Source organism: Rhineura floridana, chromosome 16, assembly GCF_030035675.1.
Source record: "Rhineura floridana isolate rRhiFlo1 chromosome 16, rRhiFlo1.hap2, whole genome shotgun sequence".
In the NCBI taxonomy this organism is placed as follows: domain Eukaryota; kingdom Metazoa; phylum Chordata; class Lepidosauria; order Squamata; family Rhineuridae; genus Rhineura; species Rhineura floridana.
Window position 1 is genome coordinate 15,297,487 of NC_084495.1, and position 26,885 is coordinate 15,324,371.

The 26,885-nt window shown below is 41.7% G+C and overlaps 1 protein-coding gene across 1 annotated transcript in view; it reads right to left on the minus strand.

Annotated features, from left to right (window-relative positions):
- Positions 1-26,586, minus strand: part of FNDC3A (fibronectin type III domain containing 3A) — a 90,297-nt gene extending 63,711 nt beyond the window's left edge. Inside the window, exon 1 of the mRNA XM_061598860.1 lies at positions 26,416-26,586. The gene's annotated coding sequence lies outside the window, so the exon portion shown is untranslated. The remainder of the gene's footprint in view (positions 1-26,415) is intronic.
- Positions 26,587-26,885: the final 299 nt, after the last annotated feature.

Here is a 26,885-nt window from a genome sequence, read left to right on the forward strand (position 1 = left end):
GCAGATTATGGTCTGGCATTACATATAAACTGAACCACCGTCATGTCAGTTGATCTGCATATTGCTCAAGTTCATTTTTAAGATAAGCAATTTGTGATGCATGTTCTGCAATGATCGAGTAATGAAAGTGGCCACAGAATTTCGCATTTTGAGATTCTTATCTCCACCTCTCTGTTTAAAGATGTGAGCCTTCAGCACTGTGGAGATAAGCCTGAAGGCCTTATTAGAAAACAGGACTTGGCTATGCAGCTAGAAATTGCCATAGACATCCATGGCTCCCACTGAGTTCAATAGGAAAATGCAAAAAGGCTACAATTAGGGAGTGGTGGAATACTAAAGTTACAAGTATCTGAGGCAGTTCCACCCCCCCTCAATTATATCTCCTGTGGCAGTTTATTTACTTTCCCCCAAAGAGGATAAAGTAAGCAAACTGCACATGGAACAATCGTTGGGCAAAAAGAGGCAAGTTTAGCTCTCAACACAAGACCTCAACCACACCTTTTTTTCCCCATTCCTGCAAGTGAACAGTTGCCGTTTACTTCAAGGGTTAAGTTCACTGCAGTTGGAGATGCTATGGCAGTGAAGACAGCTCATCTTGCCCTGGACATAAGATCGTCACTGATGGGGCAAGTGTATCGCACCCTTCCAGGGAGTCCTGCAGTATACTATCCTTCCTCACCTTCATCCACATCCGTTCGTAGACAACAATTTTGCTAGTGCTGAAATAGAGTCAGCCACTTCCTATCCACAGTAAGCTAATATTAGTATGATGGCCAGTTTGTCAAAAGAATGTTGCATGCAAGAACACTTCAGGAGACTTGTTTTAATGATGCCTCTTATCTGTTCTCCATCAACACATCTCCACACACAGAAAAACATCACAAGAAAGAAGAGCCCTCTGGGACACAGCAGCATTGCTAAACAAGCATTCAAATTATTAGTTTAAAAATATAACCAGCTGTGAAAAACATGCTTCAAACATTTGAGTTGCAGGTGGCACCTTGGGGGAAGAAAACAGAACGCACAGGTGGCATCTTAGGTCTCTTCCCTAAATTCAGATTTCTAGTATCATATAAGGTTATATTGTATTCCTGTATTAAGAATAATTTAAAAAGCTTATACAAGTGAGACAGAGAAATAAATCTCTTAGCCCATCTCAAAGGCTCCGGGCAGGAAGCAATGTACAAGCAGCACTTTCCCATTAAAACAATATAAATTCAATCAAATTAAAATATCATTAAAAGTTCCCAATAGCCTGCCAGTTTAACCCTACCCTATGACTGATAGATTAGGTAGATACAGTCTTCCAATGCTTGTACAAGATTATCATATTTGGACTTTTGAGCTTAAGTGAATAGTGTCCCATTTATGCTAACTTTCTGAGTGCAGAGAGTTTCTTGTACATGGGAGGCATGGAAATATATGATCCCCTACTTGTAATCACTAGAAGCTAACGTGATGAAATTAGGTTATCATACTTTGGACACATAATGAGAAGACCTGATTCACTAGAAAAGATAATAATGCCAGGGAAAACAGAAGGGAGTAGAAAAAGAGGAAAGCCAAACAAGAGATGGATTGATTCCATAAAGGAAGCCACAGACCTGAACTTACAAGATCTGAACAGGGTGGTTTATAACAGATGCTATTGGAGGTTGCTGATTCACAGGGTCGCCATAAGTCAAAATTGACTTGAAGGCACATAACAACAACAACTTGTAATCTAAAGTGCCACAGTCTTGGGAATGTATGATGTGCTTTTCTGTCACATTTCAACCAACCTCAAGTTGGAGAACTGCCTTTAACAAGTGGAACTGAATAAGAAATGGCAAAAAGTCCATTTGGATGCAGGAAATTTTGAATGGGTCTGCAAGTAACAAAATAAAACTCTGGGGTAAACTTAAATATTTGGAAAGATGATGACCTAAAATAACTTTTAACACCACAGGGCAAAGTCTGCTCCATGAAAGCAGAGCTCCCTCCCATCCCAGTCTGTACCCACTAAATCCACTATGAAAGCTAGTATAACATAATGGCTAAGAGCATGAGCAGTGAACCAGAAACATAGGAAGCTGCTTTTATACTGAGTCAGACCATTGCTCTACCCAGCTCTGCATTGTCCACACAGACTGGCAGCAGCTCTCCAGGGTTTCAGACTCTATTTGGAGATCCGGTGATAAAGAGTTATGGTCTCTGGTTCAAATCTCACCCCCAGCCACAAATCCACTACGCGACCCGAAGTAAGCCATAGCCCCCAATATGGGGCCAACTACTACCAGCTTACATTACAGGGTTGTCGTAAAGGTAATCATGACTGCATGTGTGAAACACTCTGAACACTTGCAACAAGCGATGTAAATGCAAGCTATGGAATTGCCCTTCACTCCCAGAATACTACCTTGCCCACAAAGACTGGCCTGGTTCAGACAAAACAACCTCAGTCCATTCCATGGTTTGTTGGACTGGGAGTGAGCGTTGTGTCCGCGTGCTCCTTCTCCCCCTTTTCTCCTCCATTACCCTGCATACCATAACACAAAATTTCCAGGGTTTGTTAAATCATAGCTTCCTACTACACCCAAACCAGGAAACTGTAGTCTAATCTCTAACTACAAAGCAAGATGTGAAACCAAGGTCATATACAGGGAGAAAGAGAAAACCAGAGGCAGCTAGAGAGGGCAGGAAAAAGGGGAAAGAGATCAAGCGGGGAAAACGATTTCTATGCGTAAAAGTCACGCTACCTGTTTCACACATGCCACAGCCAGTTCTGGAAAACTCCAGGCCCTTAAGAATGCCAGAGAGATGGGGACTTCCGGGAAGGGTTGCTTTGCCTGTGCTGCCTCTGAGTCGTCTCTCGTCTCAGAAGAAGCTTTTTCAGCTCTAAAATCAGTGAAAACGTTCTTTTTGACTGGTAAAGATTTTCTCCCGGACAGGGAGAAACGTAGAGATTAACCATAAAGCCTGTTTTTGTGGGGAGGACTGGATTTCATTTATTTATGAGAGAAGGTTCAAACTGCAATGCCGGACGGACTTTCATCAAGCTCTAGCTGATTATAGTGACACGTTTATCTTTTCTTCAAAGAAAAACGAACTATAACAGGCAGATAAGCATCCTTCTTTCTATTTTCTTTTTTCACTTGGTTTAAATTGTTGCAGCAAAAAAGAGATTTGTCAATGAATCAGCTGTGAAGAACTTCTGGTGAGTTAAGGCTTTTCTCTTTCACTCACGAAATTAAGGAGGAAAGAAATCGAAAAAGCTTATATTTGTTTTTATTGCAAAAAGCTGTCCTGGAGGTGCATTCTAAAGATACCAACGGAAGAGGGATTTCTATTTCGAGGAGGGGGGGAAAAAATTATTATTATTTTCTTTTGAGTCTATTTCATTTTGACAAATCTGCTTGTTCATGACGCCACTAATTGTTTTGATGTTGGGAACTAAGTTTGTTTTGTATTCCTGAACACATAAAAGATAAGGCAGGCTGTATTGTCTACACTGATGTCAGCAAGCCTGTAATATTAACCCAATTGTGGCTGAAATAATTTTTGTTTCTGTGGTTTTAAGAATGACAACCAGGAAAGTGATTGAGACCATGGAAGAAATTATGTTTCAGAAAATAATGGGTGAGATTGAGATAACGAAACAAACCCTGAGACAGGGTAGACAGGAGATGAAAATTGAATTTAACAAAATGACGCAGGAGCTTAAAGAAATAGGAGATTCTGTGAGAGAGATATTTGATGAGATTAGAGATGAGAAAAGAAAAATTAAAGGGAAGCTACAAGCCCTGGAGATTGGAACAAATGTGAAATTGGAAAAAGATTTGGCGTTTATGGATGTTAGAAATAAAGTTTACTGTTTGGAATTCAACGTTGTATCTGAAGAAATTAATGAAGATTTTGGTGGTAAAGTTATCAATGTCTTGGATAATTTTCTGGATTGGAATGATGTGATGGAGCTTGACATAGAAAAAATCTATGGAGTTGGCTACAGATATGTGACAGTGGAGAAACTCTTAAGAGATGAGCCAGTGCATCTTGTAAAAAAGAAGAACAGAGATATGACTTTGCAGCAATATTTTAGCAACATATTCAGAATTCTTGACTGGAATGATGAGATGGGGCTTCACATAGAAAAAATTTATGGAATTAACTACAAATATGTGACAATGGAAAAACTTTTAAGAGATGAGCCAGTGCATTTTGTAAAAAAGAAGAGCAGAGATGTGACTTTACAACAATATTTCAGCAACATATTCAGAATTGATGGCAAGGACATATTTGTGATGGGGGAAATTCCCATCAGACTCTTGTTATATGACTATGGCTATGACAGCAAGATCATCATGGGATACTGATAATGGATGAATGGATACTGAAACCACTGGATTTAACAGGACTATTGAAGATGGAAGATGGAATTGATATTGATAATGGAAGAATGGTTACGGAAATTATTGGACCTAACAGATTTGACGAGATGGATTAATCACTATGTTTATTTGGACTATGGCTATGACAACAAGATTATTATGGGATACTGATAATGGAAGAATGGCTACTGAAATTACTGGACTTAACAGGATTATTGAAGATGGAATTAATACAGATAATGGAAGAATGGCTATTGTAATTATTGGGCCTAACAGATTTGAATCAGATGGATTAAGCGATATGTTTACTTGGAGAAAAATTGAAAGATATATCTCTCAAGGAATTGAAACCTCTCTTTGACTTTTTGTGGAAAGAATAAAGTAATGTTTATGAGATTTGATGATTAATTACGATAACTACTGGAGGAAAGTGATTTTATAATATAATTTTAGAGACAGGATTGTTATATATTGTAGACCTATAACTGATCTGCGACAAGTCAACATTTTATTTTATTGTTTAATTGTTTTTGTTTTGTTTTGTTTTTTGTCTTTGAAAATTTGAATAAAAATTAATGATAAAAAAAAAAGAATGCCAGAGAGATGGAGGAATAGCTAGTTTTTCTTTCTTGAATCTACTAAAAAGAGGCAGGTCTGCTTCCTCCTTCTTTCTCCATGTCACTTATTATGTATTGCTAAGCTTAAATAGAACCAGCAACTATCTTAGAATATTTAAGGCACAAATATAATAAAATGGTATGATGTCATTTATGGGACTACTATTTTCTTGTGTTTACTATGCCTGTTAATGAATATCAGATCTGACATGATTTGACACACATTTTTTGCATTGAAAGATGCATGTATCAGTGATCTTGATACCTGAGTAGTGCAAGACTGAATTTTTAAGAAGTACCTCTTAAAATACAACAGGTAACCATTACAGTTCGCATACAACTAAACACCTGCCAGCTGGTGGCCCACTGAAGGATACTTTACTCATTGGATAAGTGTCCAATAGCTGAGTCAGATGTTCGTTTGCACCTAATCTGAACAGTTTCCATTGATGAAAATCAATGATGAGATCTATGAAGTCATAAAGGGATTTTAACTGCCAACTAAAATAGTCTTTCTAAAAGCCGTAACATATTTTTTGGGTTTTCATATCAGAAAGTGGAGACTTAAAGCATGTTTGGCCACTCTGAGAACAGGATGCTGAACTAGATGGGCCACTGGCCTGATCCAGTAGTGCTGCTCTTGTGTTCTTAAAGCCTTTCACAATGAAACCAAGGTTCTTAACTATAGTTGGATTGTTCCTTAAGTGCTTTAGAAAACCATGCATGTTAGAAGCCAACAATTCAGAACTAGTTATTGTCCCTGTAGGTATGCCAACCTTCAGATATACAGCACAAATGTGGGGGAGATCTTGACTCCCAGGCTGTTTGATTGCAGGGTAGCAGAGGTGTTCACAGCACATATCCACTCCACACTAAACAAGCCCCTGCTTCCTTCCCCCCAGCTCAAATTTAGAAGGCGAGTACTGGGATGGGATGGGGTTATCCTCCTCCCTAAATCTCAACTCTGAAGTTGGACGAATGGGACAGTGTGGGGTCAGGGATAAGGGGAGTGGCAGGACTCTGGTGAAGAAATGTTTTGGCTTGACTACCAGTGCTGGCCAAAATCGGTGAACTTCAATGGATGCTATTTATTATTTTCTGGAAGGAGGGGTATAACTTAAGTATAACAGTCTTAATAGTTTCTTATATCTTGTAACCCATTGTTATCAAAGTTGTATAACGCATTCTCTCACTTCTGTCTTGTAATTTAATACAAAATACCTAACAACGAGTCCAGGATACCTCAAGGATTGCCTGATCCCTTATATCCCTGTCCGATCACTGAGATCTCCAAGTAGTCACAATTAGTGGTTCCCCATGATTCATATGCACGGCTCATATCCACCAGGAGCTGAGCTGTGCATTCAGTATTGTTAAGTCAATTTTCTTTGAAAACATTTGTGTACAATATTTTCTCATGTGCAGCTGTTGAGTTTTAACATATAGTTATTAAAACATACACATTTGAAGTTGTCTTATGTAAGCTCAGACCACTGCTGCACACTCTGCCTGAGATCTTGAAAAGTTAGGGCCAGGTTTCAAGCCTGCCATCTAAAACCCTTTGGCTAAGATTTCAACAAAAAATGTGGGACCCTATGAAACCAAAACATGTACCCTACCAATGAGCCATGGCCTCTCCTCTTCTTCCTATTAGAAGTGATTTACATTTTTATTTATTACTATATTTATACCCTACTTTTCCTGCAATGAGCTCAACATGCTCCCCTCTCTATTTTATCCTCTCTATAACCCTGCAAGGAAGGTTAAGACTGGGAGATGGTGACTAGCCTAACATTACTCAGTGTGCTTCATGACTGAACTCAGGTCATAGTCCAACATGCTAACCAGTTCAAAAGGAATGCCTATTTGTGTGTGTGTGTGTGTGTGTGTGTGTGTGTACACAGAGAGAAACTTAAAAAGACACTTAAATAGTACAGCATATTCTGAAGTACTGATATCCAGCTTTAATACAAAAATTAGTAATAGTCTCTTGATTGGATCCAGATTTAGTCATGCTTAGAGTAGTCTCATTGATTTCAGTGGGTCTTCTCTAAGCATGACTAAGTCTGGATCTGACTCTGCCAATGTTTGTGAGGTATCAAGGAGCCCACAGTTACAAACCACAACTCATGGTACAGCCTGAAAACTGCTGCCAGTTCCAGTTTAGTTGTTTAAAGACATATTGTAAGCTCTCAAACCACATACATTTTAGTCATGCACAGATGTTCAGAGCAAATGCAAAATAAAATGAGATTTCACTAATACCACATTCAGATCTAACTACTGTGAGAACAAAGGAGGTTTATAAGCAACTACATTAAATGGACTATAGTCCAGACTGGCATGCTCAGAGAAGGAACACTTTAGGAAGCAGATTAAGAAGTTCCTGAAACATTATTCCCCCATGTTTCAACATAATTATGCCTTAAAACCTGGATTTTGTACACACTACACTTCTTTTAAGAAGAGATTTTCAGGTTGCTGGATGATGCAGCCAATACTAACTTCTGCATTTGTAACTACAACCAAGTCCTGCCTAAACTTTACTAGAAAAGACACTGTTCAAAAGGTACCACACAAGACTTTAAAAAAGGTTTCTATAATATGGTTGAAGTTGGATCATACCTGCAAGAAATGTGGGGGGTGGGGGGGTGGCTTCCGACTGATCAATGTATCTCTCCAACTACTATATTCAGTTTAGTATTTAAACTTTGAGAAGCATGAAACTTACAGTATAACTCATGTTTGTTTGGCCTGGAGGTTAAAAACAAATGCAAAAACAAAAATCCCCATAGGCAGACATTTTGGAAAAAGCTTTAAATTTAAACGCAGTCACATAAATAAGTCCCCATGACTGAAGACAAAGCCCTCTAGAGACTTGAAACTTCTAGAATGACTCTCCTTTGTTATCCCCCCCCAGATAAACACATCTGTAACACCTGCTTACATTACTTTTGAAAGAGCTTCTCTCCACTCCAGCAGGACCACGCATGAACATTTCAGGCAAATTGGTTTCCATATTGCAAAATTCAAGGGAGGTTGAAAAATAAGGTTTTTGACAGAAAACCTAGTTATAACTTAATTCTGGGAAGGAAGGGGTGGCATGGACCACCATCTCTTCATAATAGCAATCTGTTCATAAACTAAAGGTATGTTTATTAAATCCTTAGAAATCATTTTAAATGTTTCCCGAGAGAGCTTATATGCACCCCTCTTTCACGTATAGTATTTTGGCTCCTATCCAGACAAGAACCACAGGTTATGTTGAGACACAGGACATGTTTCTTAGGCCTTCCCCAACCAGCACACTCAGTCAAACATGTTCTGTATTCAGAGATGGAAAATATCCACATAATTAATATGTGAAACAGCTTTTGCTGTGGCAGGGATAAACCACTGCAAGTTAAAAAAAAACCTTTAAACTCCTGAAATGCAAATACAATACTTTATAGAAGTGGCTTCATATATAAGATTTTCTCATGAACTACGCTCACTCTTCTTCTCAACCCCCAAATAAGCACATAATCATTTACAAAGTTGTCACTCTACAAAAGTGTATGTGGCATAATAATTAGATGATGATGATGATGATGATTACATTTAGATTTATTGCCTGCCCTTCACCCAAAGATTCCAAAATGGGTCACAACAGTTTTAAAACACATCATTAACACCAGATAAAAACAACCTAAAACTACAACATCACATTAGTATTAGGAGATTCATTACCACAACTCCTACCTTTATTATGAGGATTTGTATAGGTTAAATATGCCTCAAGGAAGTTTAATTTTCCACTGCAATCACCTACCATGAGTCCACCTTGTAGTTTGGAATCTTGGACAGCGTTTCTTCTATTTCCAACAGCTATGAGGAACAGAGTATAATGCTTAAGAGATGAGGCAGGTAGCTCCCTATTTCAAATCTTAGCACAAATAGGAACACCATGGATGACCCAAGACAAGTCAGTAATCTTAGGAATATGTCAGGAAGGTATAATGAAGTTTATGGCACAGCAGCTGCAAAGCTATACTGCACCAAACAAAAGTGTTGTTCTCCCACATTTGTAACAGGAATATGCCACAGAATAACTGAGCCATGGGTGATGAAGACTGGCTAAGATGTTCACCCAAATTCCACCAAGAGTTCTTCTTTGTGTACACCAGAATCACATGGAAGGGTAGAGGAGAAGCGGACCATCTGCCATGCAGGAAGCACAACAGATTTACCAGGATGGATGATGCATCATGTGATCTGTGTGGCCCAAGGTATTGCTTGCATGCTGAATAAGACAGCCTACAGCCGTATATGCAAGGAGTAAGAGCAAAATAAATAGACAGCTAATTTTACTCAAAAGCAAAAGCCAAGAATTGTTCAGGGAAGGCCTTCTACAATGGGTTTACCATTCTGGGCCTCATCTCATAGCATAATAAGCCAATATTCCCACAAACTGTCTGGTAGGATTTCAATTGTGCATATACAAGAATCACATTCGGTGTCTGTTAGTGACTAGTTACATCTTGTTTGGTATCTATTTAGGGCTGTGGTTGATGAACCAAGGCAAGAAAAAGCTCCAGTTCAAAGGCACAAATTTCCCCCTCTTTTTTACATTGAATGCAGAATTCTGCATCCTCAGCATCTCTCAAGTTTAGAATACTGGAGGATGTAAAATAAAGGCTTGAAAACACACGGACGGTACCTGATAACCTCAAAAGCTGAAGGGAAGAGGAAGACCACACAGAATTTTCAGTGGTCAGGGCCCTATAAGCAGGACATCTCGCATCCAATCCCAAGCATCTGCAATTAAGAAGGATCTTATTAAGCAGGCTGGGAAAGATATCTGCCTGAGATCTTGGAGAGCTGCTGCCAGTCAGAATTGACAACACTGGGCCAGAAAGACCTATGATCTGGCAGTACTAGACATAAGATTGTGTCCAATGTTAGTTCTACTCAGAGCAGACCCATTGAAATCAATGGACATAACTAACTTAGATCCATTAATTCCAACTGACCTACTATAAGTATAACTTAGCTGAAGATACCTAACAGCTCTTTGCTACTCCTTATAACTAGCAAAATCAGAATTATTTGAAATAAAATGCATCAATTTACATAGTTCAGCTTCTCTTGGGTGAAGAATTTGTATCCTGCCCTTCATTCCAGAAGGAGTCCAGGGAGTTTTAAATATCTGGACTGAAATTCAGTTTCAAAGGAGGATTTTAAGATAAAAAAGTCTTATGTTTATCTTTTTTTACTTTTACCAAGCTGGAAACCCATGCCACAGCCGACCTGACTAAAGCTTGAGAGTGTGGGATACTTCTTCACCCTTTATAAATCAAAGTATTGTACAGTTAAGTCTTTATTTTTGGGTGTCCTCACAGGTTTTTTCTCTCTCCCCATCTTCTGTCCCAAACCTGTTGGTGACTTTTTCCCACATCCTGAAGAGCCTAACAAATAATCTCCTCTGTGAATTCTCCAAGAACCCGGGGCTTAGGAGAGCCTACATCCTGACCACTAACAGTTCCAAGGTTAGAAAATAATGGGACTGAAATATTAATTTCCCCATCTGTAATGTCCAGATATAGTCCAAGGAGAACTTCCTCACCCTGAAATGCTTACTCGGCTTGCAATTGACATTTATATTATGTTAGTCTAGGCACTCAAAGATGGCAACTTCTACAGCTACATGCTCAGATTATAATTATTCTGAATAAAGCTGTACAGGCGGGCCCCGCTTATACGGCAGGTTCTGTTCCGGACTGCTGCCGGAAAGCGGAAACCGCCGGAAAGCTGAACCCATTGAAGATAATGGTGCGCATCGCGCGAAAATGACACGAAAATGGCGCGCGATGAGCAAAAACCGCCGTAAAAACGGAACAAGCGCCTTAAAGTGGGGACTTTCCCTAATTGAAGGCCGCCGCATTAGCGGAATGCCGAAAGGTGAAGCGCTGTAAAGCAGGGCCCGCCTGTAGTTGATTAATTAGTCCATTTTAAAATGAAACTCTAATTATAGGACAATACACAGGCCCCAGCTCAATCAGTTGGCTTGGGGATTTCCAAGGTCATTACAGGTAGATAGGCACAAGAGTGTGTATTGCCCAATATGCAGCCCAATTCTGGTGGCGTGCAGTCAGCTGGGTTCATGGGACAGCCAACTGGATCCTGCTCTAATTAACCAAGAACCCAGCAAATGGACAGGATTGGACTGCATCATTTGAGGGGAGTGGAGAAAGATGAACTCTGGGGGAATGATTCTTGGACATTTGTTTCACAGTTGCTTACCTACTTCCTTTGCCAGGGAGAGGGAAACCTTCACTGCTTGGTGCTTTGGTGCTGAATGAATTATCCTTACCAACTGTTAAGACAACACATTGCCTTCCTTTCCCTGTACACTACATTTCCCAAGCAACATTACAGGAAAGTGCATGCATCCCAGAAAGGAACAGATGCACAAAGAACTGCAAGTCAAGAAAGGACTCTCAAAATCAAGCAAATTTTCCTCCAAGTGTTCACCAATTCTCACTTGTAATTGCCAATTCACTTCCAAAAGGAGAGGTTGCCCACCACTAATTCTGACTGGCATTCATGAGTGTCTATCCTCAAAGAAGCTTTGGATGCTATCTAAAGTGCCTCCAGAAGGAGTAACTTCTAATACCATCCACATTCATCTAGCAGGGCTTCTCATAATATTTCAACAGAACAAACAGAACATACAAGTTACCTTCCAACATTGCAACCGTTATTACCACTGACTGAACATGGACATGGAAGAAAACTAGAGTTGTGGCACCTCTTTAGTAACATGCAAAGCTCTCAGACAGCTGATACTGGCCGGGCTATAGCTTGCCCTTTCCAAAGGAGCTGAACAATCTATATTGCCTAAATGCTTGTTGAAAATGGAAGATCTTCTACCTCTTCCAGGAAAATGTAGCAATAAGCCTCCCTCCATACTCGGCAATTTTAGCAATGGTTAAACAGTTACCCCCACCCACCCCAGCTCGATTCAAATTAAGGCTGACAATTATAACTAATCAGAAAAAAAAGCCCACAACTACCTGCCCCAAACTCTTTTGCCAGTGAGCACCACTGGTACGGAGGGTTGCCTCTCTTACACACCTGGAATGTTATTACAGTTATGTTACAGTTGTCAGGGACACTGGGAAATGTTGCTTTTCCCAGGACACCTCTACCGTAGTCTCCCCCTGAAGTATAATTTTCACAAGGCACAAGGGAGGGAGGGAGAACTAGACACACAGACCTTCCTGCATCCAACTGTAAAAGCCAGATAAGGAGGAGGGCAGAGCAACCGATTTGCCCCACAAAACTTCTTCTTGGAATGTAAACTGGAGAAGGAATGGAGGAAGGGGAGAGCAAGAAAATAATGCACATAGTTAGGAATGCAGGCAGACATTACAAGAATACCAAATGCATACTTCTAAGCAGGTATTTAACTAGACTTGTAAATCACATGTCTCTGTATGATACAGATAGATCCTAGTACTAGCACCAACTGAAAACAGCAGTGGAAAGGTACTACCAACTCTTGAGAGCCTAGACCAAATCCTTTGGCACCATCCTTGCACATGATATAAAAGTGGGTGGAAAAAGAGGCCCCATATCTGGTCACCAAGTTATCCTTGGGGACCAAACTTGCTACAGACACCAGGTAGAGACCCATCCCTTACTTTTCCATGAACTGTAGCAAAATCAGAGGAGGTGGGAAGGTATTTCCATGGCACAAAAATCAGGGCCCTTTCTATCACTGCAGGAGGCTTTAGAGAAGGAAGGAAGCAGTGTGACACTCTTTTACTGATTTTCAGCTTCCCCAATGCCTGGTGCAAGCAGAAGGAGAGTCAGGGTGAGTCAGTTCCTACTTGGAGGGGGGGGGGCTGCTAGATTATTTTTGCCAATGTAAGCTGATTTGGGGGGGGGGAGATCTGCTAAATAACAAACTGGAAGAATCACTGTCTGAAGACGACCAAAAGGTTACAGAAAATTGAGAGGGGGAAAATGCCTACTAGAAAACATCCTTTGGTCATGAGAAACAGCTTGCCTTAAATATTCAGCTGGTTGTCTGAAGAGACAGGATCCTAGTAACAAGCAGAAACTGAACAAAGTGATAGAAAACCTTGTAATGTTTCCTGTGCCAAAGTGTCCCTTAATCATTTGTTGCTTTAGGGGAAAGACTATAACGTTAACCTTATTTTTAAAAAGCAAAGCCCAGCATTGATTATTTGTACTTATGTATACACATTATCCACTGCTATAATTATGATAATTGGGACTGAATGATGTTTTGTGCCATCATATTTTTTCATGATTTTTCCCATTTCAAAAATGCACTGTTACATATTCAATGACATGAGTGGATAAAATACAAATTAAACTGTACAATTTGGAATACTTGGATATAACCTGGCTTTGAGAATCCTCTTAGCTCAGTGGGTGAACTGAGCAACAAGTATGTGAAGCATTATGTTAAAGGTATAATTTTGCATGATACAAAGCTATGTACTGTATTTAGGGAAACAAGTGGGTTATTTTCTTAAATACAAAGCTGGAAAAATTCTGAGCTCCTAAAACATGACTCTGGTACCCAGGATTTTGAAATATTCTTTCCCTTTCCTTGTTTATTCTGCCATCTGGAAAGAAAGTACTTTTTCTCTACATATAACCAAATGCCAAAGAGAAGCGTTGATAAAAACTCATGTTGCAGTCAAATAAGAAACTCCTCCTAAGCTGAAATTCTCATTACTAGAGCAAATGCCTTCAGACCATTTCCAAACAACTAGATTGCCAATTTTAAGCTAGACTTCTCCTCAACTTCCCAGGCAAAGTAAACTTTGCTTACAGCTTTTTTTAAAAGTATATTAAAGCCAAATGTATGTTTCTTTTGAATGAGTTCGTTTATTAGCACACTTTCTTTTTTGACATTAATATACCTCCATTCATGCAACATGTACTAAAGTAAAATAGAGGGCCAAATGATGCTACAACCCCACTCTGATACACATTTTTTATGCCATTTGTAAGACTTTAAGGTACAGACAGCTACCCTTCTAGAAATCAACATTCAGTATTCTAACATGCAAACAGTAGCTGTAGCATTCATAGGAGTGTAATAAAACTAAGCTTAATTAGAATTTCATTAGAAAACATAGCTCACATTATTAAGGATGAGGGATGTCTATTTTGGCATAAAATAATTATATATTTAATGTTCTTTATTAATAGTAAATAAAGTATATGAATTGCTTTTCAAACTCAGCAAGAGCACCCAAAGTGATGTATAACATCAAAAGGAAACAGTCATGTTAGAACTATAATTAAAACAGATCAGGCACTAAATGTGTAAAGCGCCAGCAGAGCAGTCAGACAGTATAGCTAAATACCAGCAAATATATTTCTTTTTTTAAAAATTAAATAATGGTAGACATTATATAGAGGAGCCAACCAAATCTTCCACAGAAGCAGGTCTACCAAGCAGGTGCCAAATCAAAGGAAGCTGGTGAGGTCACCAATCCCAAAGTTAAGTTTTAAAACAAATTAAACCAGTGATTCCTAAAACGTGTGTCACAGAAAAGGCTCAATTAAGAATGCACTGAAAAATTGCAGGCTGTATCCAACAAAGTCCTACACAGAGTAGACCCGCTGAAATTAACGGGCCCATGTTACCTGTGTGCATTAATTTCAATGGGTCTACTCTGAATATGGCTAACACAGGATACAACTAATCTCTGTCTCATGGAGACGACTTATACAGCACTGATACCACTTCTCTGTTAATGTATGAGCGGTAACACAATCCAAGGAAAGAAGGATTTGGCAGGAAGATACACCAGGATCACATGACATAACCCACATTGCAGCTAATAAAGGAATATCTCAAGCATCACTGCTGGTTCCAAAAGTAAGATCCCAAACCTGAGCCCTGGCCAAGGGGAGAAAGGGGATGGCAGAAAGCTGGGAGTCAATATTAACTAGACCAGGAACCTTTGGCCCTCTTGATGTTGCTCAACTACAACTCCCATCATCCCTGGTCAGTGGCCATGCTTACCTGGGGTGATGAGAATTGTAGTTCAGCAACATCTGGAGGGGAAAAAGATCCCCACACCTGAACTAGCCTCTCCTGCAGTTGCAAGGACTGGTCACTGTCCTAGTACCTAACCCTATGAACTTAACTAGAAGCTGATCAAGAAAAGGGATATATATCTTTTTTGCATATAGAACAGTGAACCTATAGCTTTAATCCAGAAAAACAATTTGTCAATGAAACCTGGGAAACATTTGGGGGGGGTGTTTGACCAGTTACGCTTATTGCCCATCCATGCTTATTGCACATCAGGCATCACCAAGTGATTCGTCCAAAGAAAACAGACATTGAGATATACCCTAGCTGGTTTATTAAACATTATATCTGATACATTTTTCAATATGGTCGAATATTCATTGTTCTGTGAATGCAACACATAGATCAGACCCTGTTGTTAAAAAAACTCTCCCTCACCTCCTATCTTTTTTGACCTATGAATACATCAGAATAGATGGGACAGGAAACCTCGACAATCGTGTAATATGATGCATGCTGGGTATATAACACGGCATAGAAAAATGCCTTTATACAGTACTGAGTCAGACCACTGGTCCATCTAGTTCAGTACTGTCTATGATGACTGGCATCAGTTCTCCAGGGTTTCAAACTACAGACAAGAGACATTCCCAGCACCACATTGAGACGCCAGGGTTTGAACCTGGGACATGCTGCATACAAAGCAGATGTTCTACCAATAAGGCATAGCCCTTCCCTTCAGTTGCATGGGAAATTGAGTCAGCCCATGTTCCACACTGGGGCTGTTAATCTTAATGATCAGCATTTATATTTTGTGGCTGCAACACCTTGTAGCACATGGAGTTGTGTGGTCATCACAGATAGGATTATAGCAAGAAGATTATAGCTTCCACCTCACATAGCATAGTGCTCAACACAGCTTTGGGTGTTTTGCTTGTCCTATTCTTGATCCAGATCAAGGGTCTCCAACCTTGTGGTGCAGATGGCATATCCATAAACCAGAAAAACTGTTATGGGCACCACACACACACAGACACAACAACCAAGCACACACTGCAACCTATTATATTAACTACAATAGAAAGATGCTTTCAAGCCCAGTTTGAGTGGGGGAGAGGGATGGGAGGAGGAAGGCCTGTAGGTGCCAGGGAAGGCCTCTGCAGGAGCATGTGCACCATGTCAGCAACTCCAGCTGAAGGCTCTTTTCCAGCTCTGTCTGCGGTTTTTACCTGCAGCAGACAACAGAACTACCTTGTGCACTTTCATCCAGAAATTCAAAATACTATTTCAAATGAATATAAGAAGTATGACTCCGAAGTTTCTAATAGTTATTTCTAAATTGTTACTGGAATAACAAGGCTTACAAATTCTTAAGATATAAATGACAGATTTCTAGGCAACAGGCAACCAAGTGTTTATCCTCAGGTTTGACTGGAAGACCAAGGGAAGTAGACAAAGACAACAACAGGGCCAGTCACCATCTCTTCACCACCACAGGGCCAAAGGACACCATCTGCCTGTGGTAAGGAACGACGTTTTTCTGTGGGGCAGGTTTTGTTTTGTTTTCTAAACATGTGGTTCTTGGTATATCTGTTGCGTTTTATAAACCTTGTTAGCCACTTGGAGTACTCTAGTCAAAAAGTAGAATATAAATCTACTAAATAAATAAATACATTTGCAATGGGAAACGTTTTAAAATAATAGGAAATGCACTGGAAAAAATGTGAATTTAAATATTTAAACATATCATAAATAAGCCAGCCTCCTGTACACAGATGTTCTTCAGCTCAAAATGAGACCAGAGATTAATTGAGCTCACAGACAATGGAAAGTTTGATTGGTAATGGGAACATTCAAGTCAGGTTAAACTGTTAACTTGACTCAATTATTATTTCCGCAAAATAAAGAAAACAATCAATCTGGCACCAAATTTCAGAGCTCAACCCATTTACGTTGCAATATTCAGCATAAGCCTGCCAAACTAGATCTTCCTTTCCAGTATCAACTTCAAAGTACATCAATTAGAGTCCAATATGGTTTGGGAAAAGATTGACAGAGTGCTTAAATACCAAGCAAACTAAGGCAAGCCCCATATTGCAGATGGCAATAACCCATCAGTTAGGCTGCAGTTATGAGCTACGATAGCTAAATGGAACCTTAGAATCAGAGGTGGCATTCCCCCAAATAGCTGGAGAGAGGGGCATGGAAAACTGCAGGGAAGGCTGTTGCATTCACACCCTGCTCTGGGCTTCCCATGTAGAAACAGGGACACTAGACAGTAATACTATTATTGATAACTCTATTATAAATAATAATTGATGATTTTCAAAGGACAGGTCCCTGCCCAAGGAGCTTACAATCTAAAATTCAACACAGGGAATACAACCGGGGTGGGGATGAAGGTTGCAGTTAACAGGGAAAGAATATCCAGTTGTTTTAGGCCCATGCTTTACAGGCTTAGTTGCAGGAGGGCATATGAGTTGGCGTGTGTGCCAAAGTCTTCATAGTAATGAAGATGGACCCTTGGTTTGACCTGGCAAAGCTAATTTTCTATTCTGTCTGTTCAAGCTGCTTATAGTAGGACGATTCACCCACATGACCCTTTCCCTGGGTACTGAGGGAGTACCACAGAATGCTACATCTTCTGGTCGTTTCAAGGGGCCCAATGGAAAGAGAGGCAACACTTCCTAAGTCTCTGCCATCCCTCAAGCAATTGTGCTTACTAAGCAGCTCCTCCTTTACTATTTCGTCTACCCACCTCTCAGTTCAACCTTCCAGCCCTGCCAACCCTTTGCCAAAGTAAATGTTTGTGCTCAGGAAAGACCCTGATCTGTGAGATCATTTGTGTGTAACATCTGTGCAAACCTGAGGATCCTGGGAGCTCCCATGGCACAGCCTTTTTGAGTGATCAAGTTGCAGAATCACTGAGAAATTGTGTGTCTACACTGATCAATACACACAGAAAGGCTTGTGTTAGCACTAGTGAAAGAATAAATTATGGCTGCCTCTACAATAAGCTCTTCAAGAATGTAATTAAGAGTTCAGTATGTGTTCCTCAGGAAGGAATCCCAAACTTTTCATTTAAAGTCTGGTTTGCAGAAGAGATAACAGCTGAAAACTAACCATCTTGACCTTGGCAAACTTAATCACAACATGCCTTTTGCAGCATTCTAGGAAGTAGGTGAAGAGGAGGGAGGAAAAAGCTTGTTTCAGCGGCAAGTTTATGTGCAAAAGAAGGTACAGAATACATACTTCCACCCTGGGATATAAATTTAATAAATAAATAAAACAAATAAATACTAGCTTTTATCTAAGTCTTGTAAGATCACTTAGATCATCTGTGGAAATTTTCCCCTCATGGCACCGTATCAGAGGGTGGCGACCTGAAAACAGGTATTTCCTACCATTGGCCCTGTACTGTGGAATGTCCTTCCTGTGCCATATGTGAAATATCATCCATCAGTTGCTGCAGACATCTTGTTAAGACGTATCTTTTTGCCCAGGCTTTTCCTGACCCATAAGCTTGGACCCTGTTATATCTGGGTTTCTGTTTTTATTTGTTTCTATAATATTGTTTTACTGGGTTTTAGGTTGTAGTATTGTATAGCACTTAAATATGTTTAACTATTTAGCAGTTTACAAATGCTTTAAAATAAATAAATAAATTTGCAGTGCTGTCCGGTACACGTCTCCTAAGATGTAAGTTCCAATGGAATTTACTCCCAAATAAGTCTGTATAGGATTGCAGCCTGATTTAGTTTCAGTCTCTCACTTTGCAAGGCCATAACTTTGCATGCTGCCACCTCCTGGAACTGCAACTCTGAAATTTTGACTTGATTTATTAATTTATACAGTATGCCATTCCTCCAAAAACTTAAAGTAACACACTAAATGTTATCATGATAATGTTAATACGCAAGTGACAAAATAAACAAAAAATTAATTTGTACAACAACAATCCACATACTTTTTGATAACTTTGATTCAGATTTCAGGAAAAGGAGAATCCTTAGACAGGATTGTGAGGTACCCTGGTTTAGCTTCTGCTACATAATGAGGAGACTGATAAGATTTTTAGGAGAACAGAAGCCTGATTTCAATGAAGCTCTGTTAAAGATTAAGCTGGCCAGAAAGGAGAATCTAATGCTGCCTAAACCAATCTTAATGAATTGTAATGTCAAAATAATAAAATAAAAGAAATTTTGAAATCTCAAAAAAAGAAAAAAAGAAAAGCTAGTAGTTCTTTTATGAAGCTAAAAGAACTAGAGGCCGGAACGTAAACATTTTGTTAGATTTGTATTCTGCCTTTTCACCAAATAGTGAAATGATCCTGGGATGTAATGAAGACCGCACCTCTTCCTCATATTAATATCTATACCATGGCAGGGTTGTTGTTGTTGTTTAAAAAAACCTGCCTGAATACATACTAACACTATATTCATGAGTGCATTACATGGAAGCATTATTAAAAATCAATGCAACTAACTTCAGAACGTTGCGGAGAAAGCAAAAGGCTTTACATGCTAAAGGCCCATACCTAGTACACAAGTTTGTTCACAAGCTTCAACAAAAGATTCTCTATTAAGTGACATGTGGGCTTATGTGCACATGCATGGTGTTACTGACAGAGCACAGGACACAGGCTTGATTCCCTGCTCAGCTTAAAACTCAATAGACCAGGGGTCAACCAACCTTTTGGGCCCACTGGCCCATTTGAAATTTTGAGAGAGTCATGAGCATCAACTCTTTGGGTTGCTTGTCTTCCCCACATCACCAAACACACATGTCTGCACACATACAGACTTTTCAGTGCACTTTTTCTAAGGGGTCTAGAAAAAAATCAATTCCAATAGAATTAAAAGATACTCTTGAATTTGCATGATTTTACATCTCCCTCCAAAACACCACAAAATTAAAGCTGACAGTGGTAGTAAAAATAACAGATTTGGTACTTGCCAGTACCACAAAAATATTGACCCAAGGTCCAGATGCTCATGGATTTTCATGATTTGGGGAGGTAAGATGACAAAGCCACCAACAAATCACAGAACACAAATCTGTGGACACAGGGGCGTCCTATTATTTGGTGGTGATTTTGAGGAGATCCCTTGTAAAAATTGTGAGGATCAATAAGGATTCATACTTCGTATCCATGTTTTCACACTATAGCAGCATTGGAAGGTTCAAGATCCATATTTTTATAATCTAGTCAATTGAAATAGATGTGATCTGTGATGGTTTTGGACCCATTACATTACCTAAACCTAATCTTATAGGGATGCATGTACAGACCACCACATATTAAACAAGATAGTGTTACTAGATTTTATTTCCTTTGTGTATTTTATCCTGCTTTCTTCCACTGTGGACCTCAAAGTGACATACATGGGGTTCCAAAATGGTCTCATATGCTGGCACTGACCAGATCCTTGACTTCACTTAGATTCAGTATCATGCACTGTCATGGCATCTTCTGCTACCACGTAACAGGCTTGCACCAGTTGTTACGCACAAGGTAGAGGCAATTCACATGCATAAGCTTGTTTCTGCACATGGATCACCTTCTCTGGATTCAGAATGAAAGTGAAAGTTTAAAAAAAAAAAACAGGATAAACAGCGACAGATTCCACACTTCAGAATGAATCAATACAGGTCTATACAGCCCTGAAAGATTCTCAGTGTTTTCTGAGCTGATAGACACCCAAACACTGGATATTTCACCACTGGCTCATAATATGATGCCATGTTATAGCAACCTGCCATAAAACTTGCCAGCAATTAGGAAAGACAAAGAAGATGAGAGGAAGGAGGAGGAAAGTATAGTATTGGAAGAGCCCTCAGACAACCAATTCTGAGGATGACAGTGACATTTCTCTTGGGGTTATGAAGCAAAGGAGAGATGCTGGTTAAGATATCTAACTTTACCAAAAAGCAAATGCAGATCACAGATAATTAAAAACAGGTGCCATCAACTCCCTGTAATTTTAGAATGCAATCCTAAAATGGGCTGTTGATTATCAGTGCACACACACAAAAAGGTAGATCTACCACCACTTCCAAAACCCTGTTGGCATGTGCCAACCAAGGTGGGAAATGGGACTTATCTGTCTTTTTTTTTTTTTGCTGCATAGTCTCTTTTCTTTTTTAATCCCCACCAAAGCTCCGGGGGGAGGGGGGGAGCAAATCAGTTGCTTGTTTCAGGCTGGCATGAAGCAACAGCCCGATCCTAGGGCCTCTCTGTTCAAGGGGCCTTCAATTCAATGGAACACAAGCTGCCTCCATTCCCCCACTGCTTTAAAATATCTTGTTTGGGGGCTTAACACTGGCTACTGTTGCTGAAGGAATCACCAGCAGTAGCTATGCCCATAGAAATAGTCACAGCAGGGGTCTCTATGTCAGACATGCCCCTCTGAAAGCCAAGCTCATCTCTACCGGCAAACAAACATTTCCCACTCTTTCCTAACCCTCACTAGTCAGTGGATCGGGAGAGGGGGGGTCAGAGTGCACTGCTTATGATACAAATGTTCTTTGGGAAGGAACAGAGGTGCAGCAGTTGACTACAGGGGAAAAGACTTACTTATGGATGGTAACACTGTGTTTGTGGAATGCTTTTCCCAGGGAGGCTCACCTGGAGTCTTGATGTCATTTCAACACCACAAAAAAGACCTATTTTCCCCAGGCTTTTAAACCTTCAGTACATTGCTTTTATACACCCTTGGCATTAAGCTTTTAATTCCACTGATTGATTCTTACTACTTTTTATGTATTCTTGTTTTAATTTTAATGGGTGATACCTAAGGGGATTGCCTCTTGGGGATCCCCTTAGGGAGTCGCGAGGGCACTATCCTCTTCTATTTCTTTCTTTGTTTTTCTAACCAATCTAGAGAAAATTGGGTAGTGGGGAGGGTGTGTGGCTCATGTGTAGTTCCTCATGTGTAGGGTGAGAGCCTGTGTAGTGAACTGAATGATAGGAGAAAGTCACCAGATGCCTTCAGAGTGAGAGTCTGGAACTGGCAGAAGGCTGCCCTCCCTGGGTGTGAGACAAAGGGGGAGTACATGTGCCCTGTGTGAAAAACATTGAGTGGGTCTTAACTGTTCCTAATTCTCTCAGAGGCCTACTGGGATAATTGGCTCAGGTAGGTTTTGTTGGTGAGCTCTTGCTGGGTCCATATCAGGTGTTTAGGAGAAGTCTTAGTAAGGAGGAACATGGGTGATGCCACCCCAATTTTGGTGATCACAGGTAGAGGGAAGTATAGCCATGGGGAGGTGGTGAATTACCATAGAAGACAAGGGCAAGACTATCTACGCCTTGTTCCTTGCTGCCACTCTTCTCATGGATGGGTTCCTCATCATGCATCTGCTGTGCCCACTGGCCTCTGTGTGTTGTTGTTTAATGCCAGATCGGTACACAATAAGACCACACTCATCCATGATTTGATCGTGGATGAAGGTGTCGATTTGGTGTGCATTACTGAGACCTGGGTGGGTGAGCTGGGAGGAGTTGATCTGACCCAGCTTTGCCCACCTGGATACTCGGTGCAACACCAGCACAGGCTGCAGGTATGGGGGGAAAGAGTTGCTGTGGTCTACAGAACTTCCATTTCTGTCACCAGGAAACCACTCTGTCTTGGAGCTGACTATGAGGGCCTGCACCTGGTGTTGGGCCAAGTAGACAGGAAACTACAGCTGCTGGTGGTGTACCGTCCACCCTGCTGCCCAGCAGCTTCTCTTACTGAGCTGGCAGAGGCCATCTGGGCTGTGGTGTTGGAGAAGCCCAGAAAATAGTCCTGGGTGATTTCAATGTCCACGCTGAGGCTGTCTCTGGTGTTCCGGCTCGGGACTTCATGGCCTCCATGACAACCATGGGGCTGTCTCAAGTTGTCAGCAGCCCGACGCATAGGGCACGGCACACCCTTGGTTTCTGCTCCAGATGGAGGAAGGGGTGGTTTGGAGATGGGGGGGGTGGATGTCACCCCATTGTCATGGTCAGACCACTTCCTAGTGAAGTTTAGACTTATGGCTCCAATCCTTCCCTGCAGGGGTGGTGGACAGATTAAGATGGTCCGCATCCGGAGACTAATGGAATCCACTGGATTCCTGAATGTGCTGGGTGAGTTCCCAGTAGAAAGAGCAGGTGACCCTGTTGAAGCCCTTGTCACACTGTGGAAAAGCGAGGCGTGTCAGGCTCTTGACACAGTTGCCCCTGAGCGCCTTCTCCGGCATTGTGGAACCCAGTTTGCACCTTGGTACACCAGTGAGTTAAGGGCAATGAAACAGGCTGGATGATGGCTAGAGCGCAAGCAGCAAAAGACTTGCTGTGAGACTGATCGGGCACGAGTAAAATGTCATAACCGTGCCTACTGTGTGGCAGTGAGGGCAGCGAAGGTGGCGAAGAAGGCCCACTTCTCTGCCTCCATCACATCCTCAAGTAACCATCCAGTGGAGCTTTTCCGTATTATCAGGAGCCTGTTGACATCAACTCCAGGAAATGGAGTTTTAGACCCTTGGAGGCCCACTGTGAATTGTTTGCAAGGCACTTTGAGGGTAAAGTTGCTTGCCTCCGTAGCAGTCTTGATGCTCCATCCACATCTACTGTAGTCCCCAATGAGGTGTCCAGTGTCACCAGTGAGACTGGTTAGGCAAAATACGAGAAACGTGTCCAGTGTCACCAGCGAGACTGGTTAGGCAAAATACAAGAAACTATTATAACTGTGCTGTTCTTCAGCAAGTACATGTCTGGCATTAATAATTTTGGCTAAAAATAAGGCAACTGTATGATTACCTGAACACTTGTGCTTTCAATCTGTCCACATAATCACAAGCGGTGAACCCACTGAAAATCACTTAGGCCCCAAGCCATTGTTGTGGCACGTTATAGGAAGGTGTTGCTTTTTTTAGTTTTAAATTACAGCTTGCCATCCTAAGCATGTATTTGTTTAAATGTCTGAACGCTGAGCAAAGTTACATTATCAAAAAATTAAAAATGCTTTTCACTAATTAATTGGAAACAAATACTAGCAGTGACTTATTTCACTGAGTATAAAATATAAATATCTCTTCATTTACATTTGACTAGTGACAAAGCTGGAAAGGCACACAGGAAACACACATACACACAAAAACACAGAGCTAAGAACACCTGCCACTTTTGCATTATCCATAGCCTGTTGGCAAGATTATAGAACAACACACCACTTGCCATATGTTGAGGAAGGGGTCTTTGGAAGAGTGTGTGCCTTGGTCCAGAAATGAGGGGTTTCCATTAACTGAATCACCAGCCCTCCAAACTGCTGAATAACAGAGAACAGACAGGGCTGACGATTGCAGTTTTGTATAGGTACCTGCTGAACAGTCACAATAGTCTCTCTGCCTTGGCTACTGATTCCCCACAACCCCAAAACCAAGGAACCAGGATGTGGTAAAAATACTCCTCTATCCAAAGCAGTAGGTTACAGCACCTACCTTTTGCCCACAAGAGAGAAGTCCGGGAAGGTGCTGAATTTCTAGTAGCTGTTCACTCACTCTAGTCAAAGAGGAATAGCTAGAAGGCTACGTGGCATTCAGACACAGCAGCACTGGGGGAGGGGGTGGGGAAGAGGGAGCAGCAGAGGAGAAGGGAAAGGCATCACCTCTTCCTGCCCCCTAACTAATAATTTGCAGCAGCAATAATCAAAGGGGAAAGATTGGATAGTAGTCCTCCGAGAATGAATCCTTCCAAAAAGAAGCAACCATCATTAGGAGGGTCAGTTGCCTTCTAAAGAGGAACACAGCACTAGTTTTTTTTTAGGGGGGGGAGGAAGAGAAGAGCACACTGGAGGGGTCTTCCTGCAACATGGCAGAGATCCAGGTTGGCATGGCAGGTGTGCACAAAGCTGAGATCTGACTGTTGAACACTAGTCATAAGAATATGCACTCTTTTATAGCCACTTCTCAGGCACTTCATTACACCCACAGGCATGCACACACACACACATACACACTCACACTCACAAGACTGGCTCCTTTCAACCACGTGCAGTTTCAAGCACAAACAGCCCTGACATCTTGCATATAGCTCCATGCATGAATCCTATGACTCTGCCTGCAGTACTTCAATTTTGATACAAACGTCTGAATTACAATTTCTTGTTTGAACCCTGTTCTCATCAAAACCACCCTGCTCCTTCTGCAGGCACATTTTCCTCACCAGTTCCAAGGTACCCCTTCAGTCTTCTTTTACCTCACCACCTAAAGCTCCATCATATTGCCCACTCTGAATCACACATATCATTACCCCAGACTCGTACGCGGCCTTTTAAACATCCAGCAGCCCAAAGCCCTCCAACATCAGTCAGCAACTTCACCTCATCTATTTCCCCAAAATTCTTTCTTCTCCCATAAATCCCTTCCCAATAAGCTCCTTTAGTCAATTCCTCTCGACGCTATCACATTCCCCACACAAACTTCCACCAGGCCTCCTCCCACTCCCCGATTCTCAATTTCTACCGGTGACCCTCATGTCACCCAACTCCCCCCCAGAAAAGAAAGGGGGGCTGTGAGGGATAAGAGGATTATCTATAGGGGCTGGAACAGGGGTGGGAGGTGGAAATAAAAGATCAGCTATGTAGTGGCTGAGAATTAGGGGTACTAAAGGGGAGAGATGGGAAGGAGAGGGTGGATTTGGGGGTTGTTGGCAGGAGGATAAAGGGACAAACGTTTGGAAGGGGTATGAATGCCTGGGGCGAGAAGGCTGGATTTTTAGGTAGTGGGTTGGTTAGATTTGGGGCTTGCAGATCAGTGGAAGGACTAGGGATGTGGGGTTGGGGTAAAGGATGAGCTGTAGGGGCTGAGGGGAGGCTGGGAATGTAATGATGCTTTTTAGGCTTGTTGAATGAATACTGGGAGGGGAGTGCGAGTGGAGAGGACCTTAGCATAAGGGGGTGGGGAGAAGAAGAATGCATTCTCCCCCCTGCAGAACTGAGGCTGGTTGTCTTAAATGACCAAGAATGTGGAGCCAGAACGACAAGAAATCAGCTGTAGGGAGCTGGCACGGATTGAGGAAGAGCTAGGAACGGAGTGGGGGGGTTGCGGGGATGGTGGTGATGTTCCGGCAAGGAGGATGGGATCAAGGAACAAGTGGTTTGGGGGCTACGAGAATCTTTTTGTGTTTAGTGGGGGAGACAGGAGAGGTCGGTCCCGCCCCTTCACCCAAACCCCTCCCCACAGCGCCCCGTCATTTCCATCCCCCCAGTCCCTGATTCTCCCCCCAACCCCACAGATTTAATCCTTCACTTTCCCCCCTCCCCCCAAACAGCCCCGCCCTGACGGCCTGGCAGACCCCGGCCGGCTCTCCGTGGGGGGCAAAGGAAACTCGGGGACTCACCGCGCGAAGAGGAGCCGAGGGGACGAGGGCGACGAGCGCCAGGGGAAGCCTCAGCCGCCGCCTCAGGCTCGGGGTTGAGAAGCGTCGCAGCGGCGGCAGCAGCAACAGACCCAGTCAGATGGCTGCGCCATGATGGAATGCAGGCTCTCGCGCATGCGCCTTGCCGCCGACGAGCTCGATGGGGGAGAGAAGGGGGGAGCGGGAGCGCTCTCGGGACGGAAGAGTGCGGCCGGGCTCGGGAACCACAATGCGGTCTCTGTCCCCTACGAGCGCTGCGCAAAGAGCTTGTGTCTAAGGTTAAAGGGAAGCCGTAAGAATAGACTCGGAAGGGAGGTTTCTTTTGTGGATTCAGGTGCTGGAATACTTTATTCTGTATGCACGGTTTGCATAGTTAGTTCGTATGTTTTGGAAAAATGGAAATGGACTGGCTTCAAGTCGATCCCGACTTATGGCGACACTATGAATAGGGT